Source organism: Manis javanica, chromosome 5 (assembly GCF_040802235.1).
Source record: "Manis javanica isolate MJ-LG chromosome 5, MJ_LKY, whole genome shotgun sequence".
Lineage (NCBI taxonomy): Eukaryota > Metazoa > Chordata > Mammalia > Pholidota > Manidae > Manis > Manis javanica.
The window spans coordinates 20,071,768-20,080,701 of NC_133160.1; the positions used below are offsets into that span (position 1 = coordinate 20,071,768).

General features: G+C 55.4%; 1 protein-coding gene across 4 annotated transcripts in view; it reads right to left on the reverse strand.

Annotated features, from left to right (window-relative positions):
- Positions 1 to 8,368, reverse strand: part of SRC (SRC proto-oncogene, non-receptor tyrosine kinase) — a 52,211-nt gene extending 43,843 nt beyond the window's left edge. Inside the window, exon 1 of one of the 4 annotated variants that reach the window (XM_037012797.2) lies at positions 8,089 to 8,368. The gene's annotated coding sequence lies outside the window, so the exon portion shown is untranslated. The remainder of the gene's footprint in view (positions 1 to 8,088) is intronic. The other 3 variants (XM_017667620.3, XM_017667623.3, XM_017667624.3) reach the window with 3 other exon arrangements.
- Between the last annotated feature and the right edge of the window lie 566 nt (positions 8,369 to 8,934).

An 8,934-nucleotide genomic window follows, 5' to 3' on the forward strand; every position in this document is an offset into this window, starting at 1 on the left:
TGAGGAAAAGACTCCTGCCCCGTCTCATAGACGAGATAATCAAGATTCAAAAAGAGAAGCTATTTGCCCAGGGGACACACAGAGGAGGCAGGTGGACCAGGTGAGGTGGCAGGATCAGGGGCTGGCAGCCACAGGGCACCCAGACATCTGGAGGGGCCTGGTTCAGCCTCCGAGTCAGGCCCAGCCTTGGGAACTTGACATAACCTGGGACGAAGTACACAGAGCACAGCCCCACCAGCCCAGACAGAATAGGATCCCCTACCTCCCCCCAACCCCACCCTTGATGGCTGCTGACTGGTATGGTGTGATTAAATTATCTGCCCTTCAGTATGCATAGACCCATTGCACAGATAGGAAAATTGAGTTTCCGCATCTGGAAAGTGGGGATGTACCCCAGGAACCTCCTAGCTGCAATACCGCCCTGTGGCCTACGAGACACTATTTCCTTTCTCTGAGTCTCAGTTGTCCTATCTGAAGAACGGGACTGTCAGTCCTTTCCTGTCCAGGTTGACACCAACTATAATAAAATAACAGTTAACATTTACTGAGCACTTACTATGTGTTGCCATTGCTGAAGGCGCTGTGCACAGTACCTCACTTAGTCCCTAGAACAAGCCCATGGCACGGATACTGTCATTAGGCCCACTTCTCAGATGGAGAAACCAAGGCACAGAGAGGTGAACTGACTGAGCAAAGTCACACAGCTAGTGGGAGCTAGCAGTTGAGGTAAAGAAGAAGTTCCTGGGATCAGGGGTAGGGCGGCTTCCCGAGGAGTTGCTGGCCTTCCCACCATCCTGAGAGGATCACTGAGGAAGAGCGCTGGAGGAGGGCTCAGGGCTCAGGCAGGAGGTGGAGAAGGGCTCAGCCTGGGTGAGGCAGGACATGCCTCTGGTGTTCAGGGGGCCCTGGGCCCAAATCCATTACTGGGGAAACCTGGGCAAGTCCCTGTTTCCCTGAACCTCAGTTTCCCCTTTGGTGAAATGGGCCCAGAACTACAGCCTTGCAGCAGTGTTATGAGGTCACAAACCCAGCACCGAGCAAGGACTCAACTATGTCCCAAAGGAATGGGTGAGTATTGAAGGAGTCCCGGGGGCTGCGCCACTGTGGCTCACTGTGCCCTCAGGATCTCGGCTGTAGCTGACTCTCCATGCAGAAGGGATGGGAGGTGGGCACAACCTGCCTCTTCTCTAATTCCCACAAGGAACCTTCCCAGCTCTGCCAGCATTCCTGGCTGTGTGACCTCAAGAAAGTCACTTCACCTCTCTGAACCTCCAAACCCTCCTTCTGACAATACATGCAGGCTGAGAAAGTGGTTCCTGCCCCGGGAGACTGGAAGCTCACAGGGGTGGGGGCAGAGTTCAGCGGTATCTGCTCAGGCAGACAGCCCAGGGCTGAGCCTAACCTGAGGCCTGCTTCCCATGTACCAAATGAAGGTTACTCTGATGGGTCCGCCTCCCGCCCAGCCCTGCTGGAGATGCTCAGAGGTGACTGCGGAAAGTGCTTTGTAAACTGTAAAGCGCAGCACCCTTGGGAGTGCTGATTATCGCCGCACTACTGCCTTAGAGGTGAAAAGATCCTCTGCCTTGCCACCTAAGGCAGACTGTGTCAGAGCCATGAGGGAAGGCAGAGAAGGCCCAAGGGGGGTGCAGGGGAGTGAAGTATGGGCTCAGCTGGGGCCAGAGGCTGCTCAGTCACAGCCTGGTGAAGGCACAGGCATTCTAGCCACGATAAGAGTACTGAGAGGGAGGGCGTGCTGGGCAGCGGGACCCGCAGAGGCAAAGGCAGGGACACCCCAGGAAAAGCAGGAAGATAGCCAACGGTTTCAAAAGGGTAAACGCTCACCTGAGCTAAGGGAAAAGTGGGCAGTGATGAGGGCGGCACTCTGGTCAGAGCTCTGGCCCAGACCAATAGCACCTCCAGGAGCCCTGGCCCACCTCTTCCTGAGCCTCAGCTGCCTCCCCCCAAACACACAGGCAGCAACAGCTCCTGCCTCTCAGGCCAAGCAGGCAAAGATGCAAAGAACGCAATGCCACTTTTGGAGAGATGGGCCCATTCAGTGAGGGGGCCTTGAATGCCAGGAATTAGGGCATTGGGAGGCCTTGACAAGTCACAGGTGCCCAAGGGCTGAGGTGGGAGATGGCCTCAGAGAGGCTGGATAGAGCTGGAGACTTCCAATCTGCCCAGCCACCAAACTTGTCTGTCTCTAGTTAACCTTCTCTCCAGCCCTGCCTCATAGGACGATCCTGCCACAGACACAGGTATCCTATCTCAGCCCTAGAGATTCCAGATCAGTTGGCCGGCTGAGGCTCAGAATTCCCACCTTATCAGGGAACTACCTTCATAATCGTAGGCACTCAGAAATATTAAGCACTTACTGTGTGTGGACTCTGAGCCACAGAAGACCTACTTTGGCTCATCTGACCCTTACACCACCTGTCAAAGCTGGTATGGGCACTGTCATCCCCATTTCAAGGATAAGGAAACCAAGGCTCAGAGCAAGCATTTTCCCATAATTATACAAAGGAAATGGTAGAGTCAGGATTCAAACCCAGAACCAACTGTCTCCAAAAGCCTTGTTACTTCTAGTCCCTCTATGTCACAAGCATCCATTAAACACCCCTGATGTGCCAATCCTAGGAGCTGGGGGTTCCCTGCAAAATCCCAGGACTCCAACTCTGAGTGGAGATCCATCAGCCAGAGCTGGAAGCCTACAGCAGCACACCCACCCTATTCCTGGGGAGAGATCTCAGCCAAGCTGGGTACACACTCAGATGCAATCAGGTGCCACCAAGCACCCAGAAGCCAGAAGTCTGGACTCACACTTCACTGTGCTAGGTGACCATGGCCCCAGCCCTTGGCCTCTCTTAACCTCAATCTCCTCTTCGGTGTGAAAGGAACAACATTTCTGCCTACCCCATGATGGGGCAGAAGATAGAATGGTTCACCTTCCTATGCCTGGCTGGAGAGGGCACAATGTGAGGACATCGGCATCAGATGGAGTAAGTCAAGACAACAAACTTGGACAAAGCAGGACGGGAAAAGATAATCAAACCTCGAGGGAGAGGCCAAGCTTCCCAACACACCCAATGCCGACCTCCATCCCCCAGCACCAGGAGTCTGCCTGGTCTCTCGGCCCAGTGGGTCTGAGGATTCAAAGGACCTGTACCCACAATCTCTCAATAACTCCACAGCCCCTCTGACATCCCCAGCATCAAAGAGGACCCCTTCCAGCCTGCCCTTGGAGAACTACCCTGTTAGGACCCTCATCTCTGAGCCTCAATGTACAAATAAGGAAACTGAGGGCCACAGCAGGAAAGGACTTGGCAAAGATCATCTGATTCTCCTCTCCTCTGCTACTCATTTTATTCTGGAACTTCTCTGGGTAGTTCTTGGGGGAGGGAAGGGACTAGGGCCCAGGTTGCAGGGGAAGTCATTTGTTCAATGTCCCCCAGAAAGGAGTGGGGAAACAGGGGTTCTGGCTTTCAGCCCTGGAATCCTCCCCAATCTACCTCCTGACTCTACCCGACCCAGGCTGTACTGTGGGAGAGGGCAGGCTGGCTGGGTAGGGAGAGCCCTGGATCAAAAAATGAGAAATGTGCATTTTTCTCCCAGCTTGGATAATATGTCCTGGGTCTTTCTGACCTCAATTCTACCATTTGTGAAAAGAGGTCAGAATGTATCAGGAATGACACACTCATGGCCCAGGTATAATGCTCTCTAATCCTCTGCCATGGCAGATATTACTAATCTATCAGGGCACTCTTTCCCATGAAGCCAAGACCGGGTCTCCAGGTCTGGGGGCTGTAGGCCCTAAGCCTCCGAGAGGGAGGGGAAGGGAGAAAGAGATACGTAACATTACTGAGCGTCCAGTAAATTCAGGCTGCTGGGAGACATTAGCTGATTCAATCCTCTCAAGGGAGAGGTACAGAGGCTGAGGTTCGGAGAGGCTAAGTGACTAGCCTTTGGACATAGATCTTGGAACAGGGCCTTGAACACAGGGGAGGTGTCTACGGGGCCACCCTCTCTAGGAACAGTGATACAGAGCCAAGCCTCCTGGTGAGGATCTAACCCATTCTCCCCTTGGCCCTATTAGTGTCAGTCCCAGGCCCATTACACAGCCTCAGAAATTGAGTCACAGGAAGAGGGTGTCAGCTGCCAGAGGAGGAAGGACTTGAGTCTGTGTCTGGATTCTTTCCCGCCCTTACTTATTGAGTTAATGTGTGCTAAATACTTTATTTCAGTCCTCTTGGGACATCCTAGGAGCTATGACTCATATTATCCCACTTCACAGATGAGGAAACTGAGGCAGCTCAGAGGAAGTAACTGCCCCCTTCCCACCTAGGGGCTCAAGTGAAAACCAGGGCAGCTTACCATGGAGATAAGGCAGTGGGAGCAGTGGAGGGGAAATAAAGGGCTGTGGGAACCCAACGGGAGATAGAGGCATGAGGGGCACCCGACCCAGGCAGGAAACGGCTGCTCCTCTCTGGGTTTTTAATACTGACATCTGAGAAAAGGGTCAATCTTGCCTAAGGCAGGCTTTCAGGATGCTGTGCTGAGGTAGACCAATAGTGTGCTCTCCCCAGTTCATCCTCCGGGTGCACAGAGAGCAGAACAAGACTCAAATTTCCCAGCACATGCGTGGCCTGGGCTGCCAACATCTTTCCTAGGCCAGTCCTGCCCAGACCAGCACCTTCAGACTCAATAAGGTCAACCACTCAAAGCCTTCACCACACAGCTGGCGAGGCCAGACCCACGGGCCAACCGGCCTGCCCAACACAACACCACTCAAGGCAAGCCCCATGTCCTTGTGGGCCAGGAACTTGTGCCAGGCACAGGGCATCCAGCCCCCCTTTAACCTTTACTGGTCAGGGTGATGTTACTGTCCCCTCTCTCAAAATAAAGAACTAAGTCTCAGAAAGATACAGTAAATGACCCAAAGACACAAGTGGAGATGGTCAGAACTTGAACAGACCTGTCCGCCTCCTGAGCCCTTACCATACCTTTGGTCTCCAGCTGTCCCCTCCCTGCTTCCCACCTCACTCCCCACCAACCTGCCCCCCACCCTGGCATTGCACTTCCCCAACCCATGGCTCTCACCATCTCCTGCCTTCCTGCCAGTAAACTCCTGCTGTCCTTTCAAAGCCCAGCTCAAATACTTCCTCCTCTTGACACCTGATCTAGGCCCCCATAGAATACTTGGGAGTCCGGTCCACAGATGCTTTGGCTGGTCTGTATCCCATGCCTCCAGCGCAGGGTTTCTCACACAAGGGACACCAATCAGCCCCTCCTGTGAAGATGAAAGCCAAACTCTTCCCAGAGGCCCACAAGGCCCTGCATGGTCTAGCCCTGCTGCAAATAACCCCTATTTCCCCTCACACCCATTCCCCTTAACCCTCTATGCTCGACTCACAGGCTTTCCCACTGTCTCTCCAAAACAGCACACATTCCCACACCCCAGAGCCTTTGCACATGAAATTCCCTTTACCTGGCAAGCCCTTCCCTAGCTCCATGCCTGGCCAACTCCTACAAGCTTTCTTCAAGATTCCTCTGCACCCTACGCCTTTTTCTCTGAGCCCTTATCACATCCGTGATTATATATTAATTTATTTGGCAACTTGTTTGCTACTTGGCTCACCCTTGGGTCTCAAACTTCTGGGAAGCCAGGGACCTATTCACGATTCCCCAGCAAGGACCTGCCCAAACTGACCACTCTCCACAATCCCAGGGACCCTGGGAAGTGTCTGAGCAGAAGGGAAGAAAGAGTACCCTCTGCCCTGCTTTGCTGAGCAAACTTCTGCTCCCCCTCAGCACCACCTCCTGGAAGCCTCTCAATGCCCCCTACAGCTCCCACTGCCAAACCCATCACCATACTACTCAGCCTAAATTCAAAGCACATAGCAGGTGCTCAGTACAGGGTCATAGATGTTTAGATCTAGGCAGGTTTGGGAAAATGGGGTCAACTGGATGGATTGTCAACAGGTCACTGAGCCATCTCCTCCCTGGCTCCTAGGGCTTGGGGGAGCTGGACACTCCTTCCCACCCCCAGGGAATGAATCAGGGGAGAAACAATAACAGGGACTGGACTGTGGGCTGGGGATAACTCAGGCTCCAGGAAGAGGCTACAGGAGAGGAGGCGAGAGCCAGGGAGCCTTCCTGGGAGAGGTGGGCCTTAAGCTAAGCCTTAAAGGCAAGAGCAGATAAACAGCTCATGGAGGAGAGGGTACTCCTGGCAGGGACACCTTCAGGAACAGAGCCCCAGGAGTCACACAGGAGGGCGTTGGCAGGCAGTCAGCTGAGAGAGGTGACACACCGTACATCATTTCCCTGGGTGGAAAGATCATATCATCAAGGCACCACTGCACCAAAAGGGCCTCATGGCTTCCATGTAATCACTCGTTAATATAGTCTTTGCCAACACTGTCCTGTGCCTGGTCCCATGCTGGGAACCCCTGCTCCCCTAACCCTGGAGGAGTACAAAGGCAGCCAGACTGGGGTCCCTGAGGCATAGGTTCTAATCCCAGCTTCAAACTGTGTGACCTTGGCCAATCACCTCCCTTCTCTGAGCTTCAGTTTCTCCATCAGCAAAATGGGGATAAACAAGAGTCCCTACCCTACAGGAGCTGCTCAGTAGATGTTAGCAGCTATCACTAACATCGACCCATTTTATACTTAACAAAACTGAGGCCGGACAGAGCAGTGAGTTACCTAAAGTCACAGCTGCAGAGTGACAGGACTGTGCTTCAGCTGTTTCAAGGGGTTATGAAGAGGCTTTTTAGGCACCAATCCATCCGCTTCTGGAGATGTGCCCTACTAAGGACAGCAACCTTACCTCCCACCCATTTTATACAATTCACGAGTGAACTGCTCATTTATTGAGCACCTACTACACGTCCAGCCCCTACATGCAGAAGTGCATACATTCTGCCCTGAGGATCCCCATTTCACATATAGAGGCTCAGAGGGGCAATCCCTTGGCCTAGGTCACCCAGTGAGATGAGAAGACTAGGTGTGTTGCCTCCCTAGGCAGGAGGCTAAGAAAAGGGTCGGCAACAGGACCAGCCTGGCCCATTCTTGAAACCATGTCCGATCTCAGCTGCACTGTGTCTGTGCCTGGACTCACCCCACGTGACTCAGGGACCACTTGCCCCAACTGTACAAAGTCCCTAAAGCCCAGGAAGCTTCACCCAGGGCTACACACTTGCTCTGTCCACTAGCAAGTCAGCCTGAAAGCTCTGTAGCTGACTGATAACCCACAGGTGAGCCCCTTCTGTTCACCCCCATCCTTCCACCAACCCAGCAGGCCCACCTGCCACTGATGAGGATCCCCAGATCAGAGAGGGCAGGCAGTTGTCTGAGGATGCACAGCAAGGCAAGTGGTGGCCTCTGTTGGGATTCAAACCCAACCCTACCCCCAGCCTAGGCAAACAGATAGATGGACCCAGCCTGGTGGTGAAAACCCAAAACTTTTGCCAACTTCTGCGCAGGCAGGCAGCTGGGCCTGCCCAAGGGTGAGGCTGGGGGCTGGGGGCAGTGAGGGCCAAGCACCCTCTGGCCCAATCCTTTCCAGGCCAGAGCCACCAGGCCCTACCTGAAGCCCCACTAAAACAGGGAGGTTCTGGTGCCGCGGCCCCCGCAACCCCTGCCTGGTTTCCCCAGGCCCACCCTGCCCACCCCCTCTCCACCTCCCACCCCAGGCTGGGGGCGCCAGGCCGGCAGCTGCGGCCAGAGGCGGCGCCTACTGGCTCAGATTTCAGATTTGGCCTAGACCTGGCCTGGGGGCTCGGCCCGGCTCGCTACTCTCAGGGGTCTCGTAGGGGGAGGGAGAGGGAGAGGGGGTCCTAGTGGTCAGGAGCCTGGGTTCCCCCCGCCCATCCCCCTCCCCCTGCGGCATCACAACAAAAGGCCGCGCGGGGCACGTCCCTGTGCGCCCGCGCTGTGCTCCGGGATCGCGGCTCAGACCTAGGGATGGGGGTTGGAAGGGTGGGCGAGGGCCCCCGCGGCCCGGCGATCCGACGCCAGGGTGGTCCCCAGGCGGGGGCTCGCCATGCTGGCCGGGACTGCGGGCCCGCGGAGGGGCGAGGGGCTCACCTGGGCTGGCCAGCAGGCGGACGCACCGGCCGACAGACGCCTGGAAGGGCGGACCACCAGACGGCCAGAGGATCCGGCAGACAGCGGCCAGGCCGCTCCGGCTCCCAGGCCGGAATGGATTCCGAGCCGGGAGGGACAGATCGAGAGAGAAAGCGAGGAGGAGGAGGAGGAGGAGGAGGCGGCCCGAGGAGGGGAAGAGGGAGGGAGCGCGCGCGCGAGCAGGGAGGAGGGGCCGGCAGGCCGCCGGCAGGCCAAGGAACGAGGAAGCGTGCGGGCACCGATTCCCCGCCGGTGACCGGGAGAGACCAGTGCGCGGGCCCCTCCCAAACTCTAGCCAGGGGTCCGGAGGGGCGGAAGGGGGCGGAAGCAGGGACACAATAGCCGCGCCCTCGCCCCGCCCCGCCCCTTGAGGAAGGCCCACCCTGTGGGACCCCCGTACACTCTAGGGCCAAAATGCGCTCCCTATCTCCCTGCAACCCACTCACCCTATTCACTCCAAGTCTGTCTTTCTCGCAATTATTAGTAATAATAATAACATTAGCACTAATGGAGCGCTTGCTCCTTGCCAGGCACCATGCTAATCAGCTCAAGTTGACTTTGAGATCTATTCCTAACAACCACCTGGGCGGCGCAGGCCAACGATTTACCCCACTTTACTGATGAAGCAACTGAGGCACAGAGAAGGGAGTCACCTGACAAGAACAAGAACAAGCCTTGGACCCTGGCCTTGACCTGAGCTTCCCAAAGTGGGAACTGAGGCTGAAGCGACCCTGTAGGGCAGAGCAACAATTATTTTGATAGATGTGCTCATTTTAATGTATATATATTTTTAAAGCAACTAAGGAA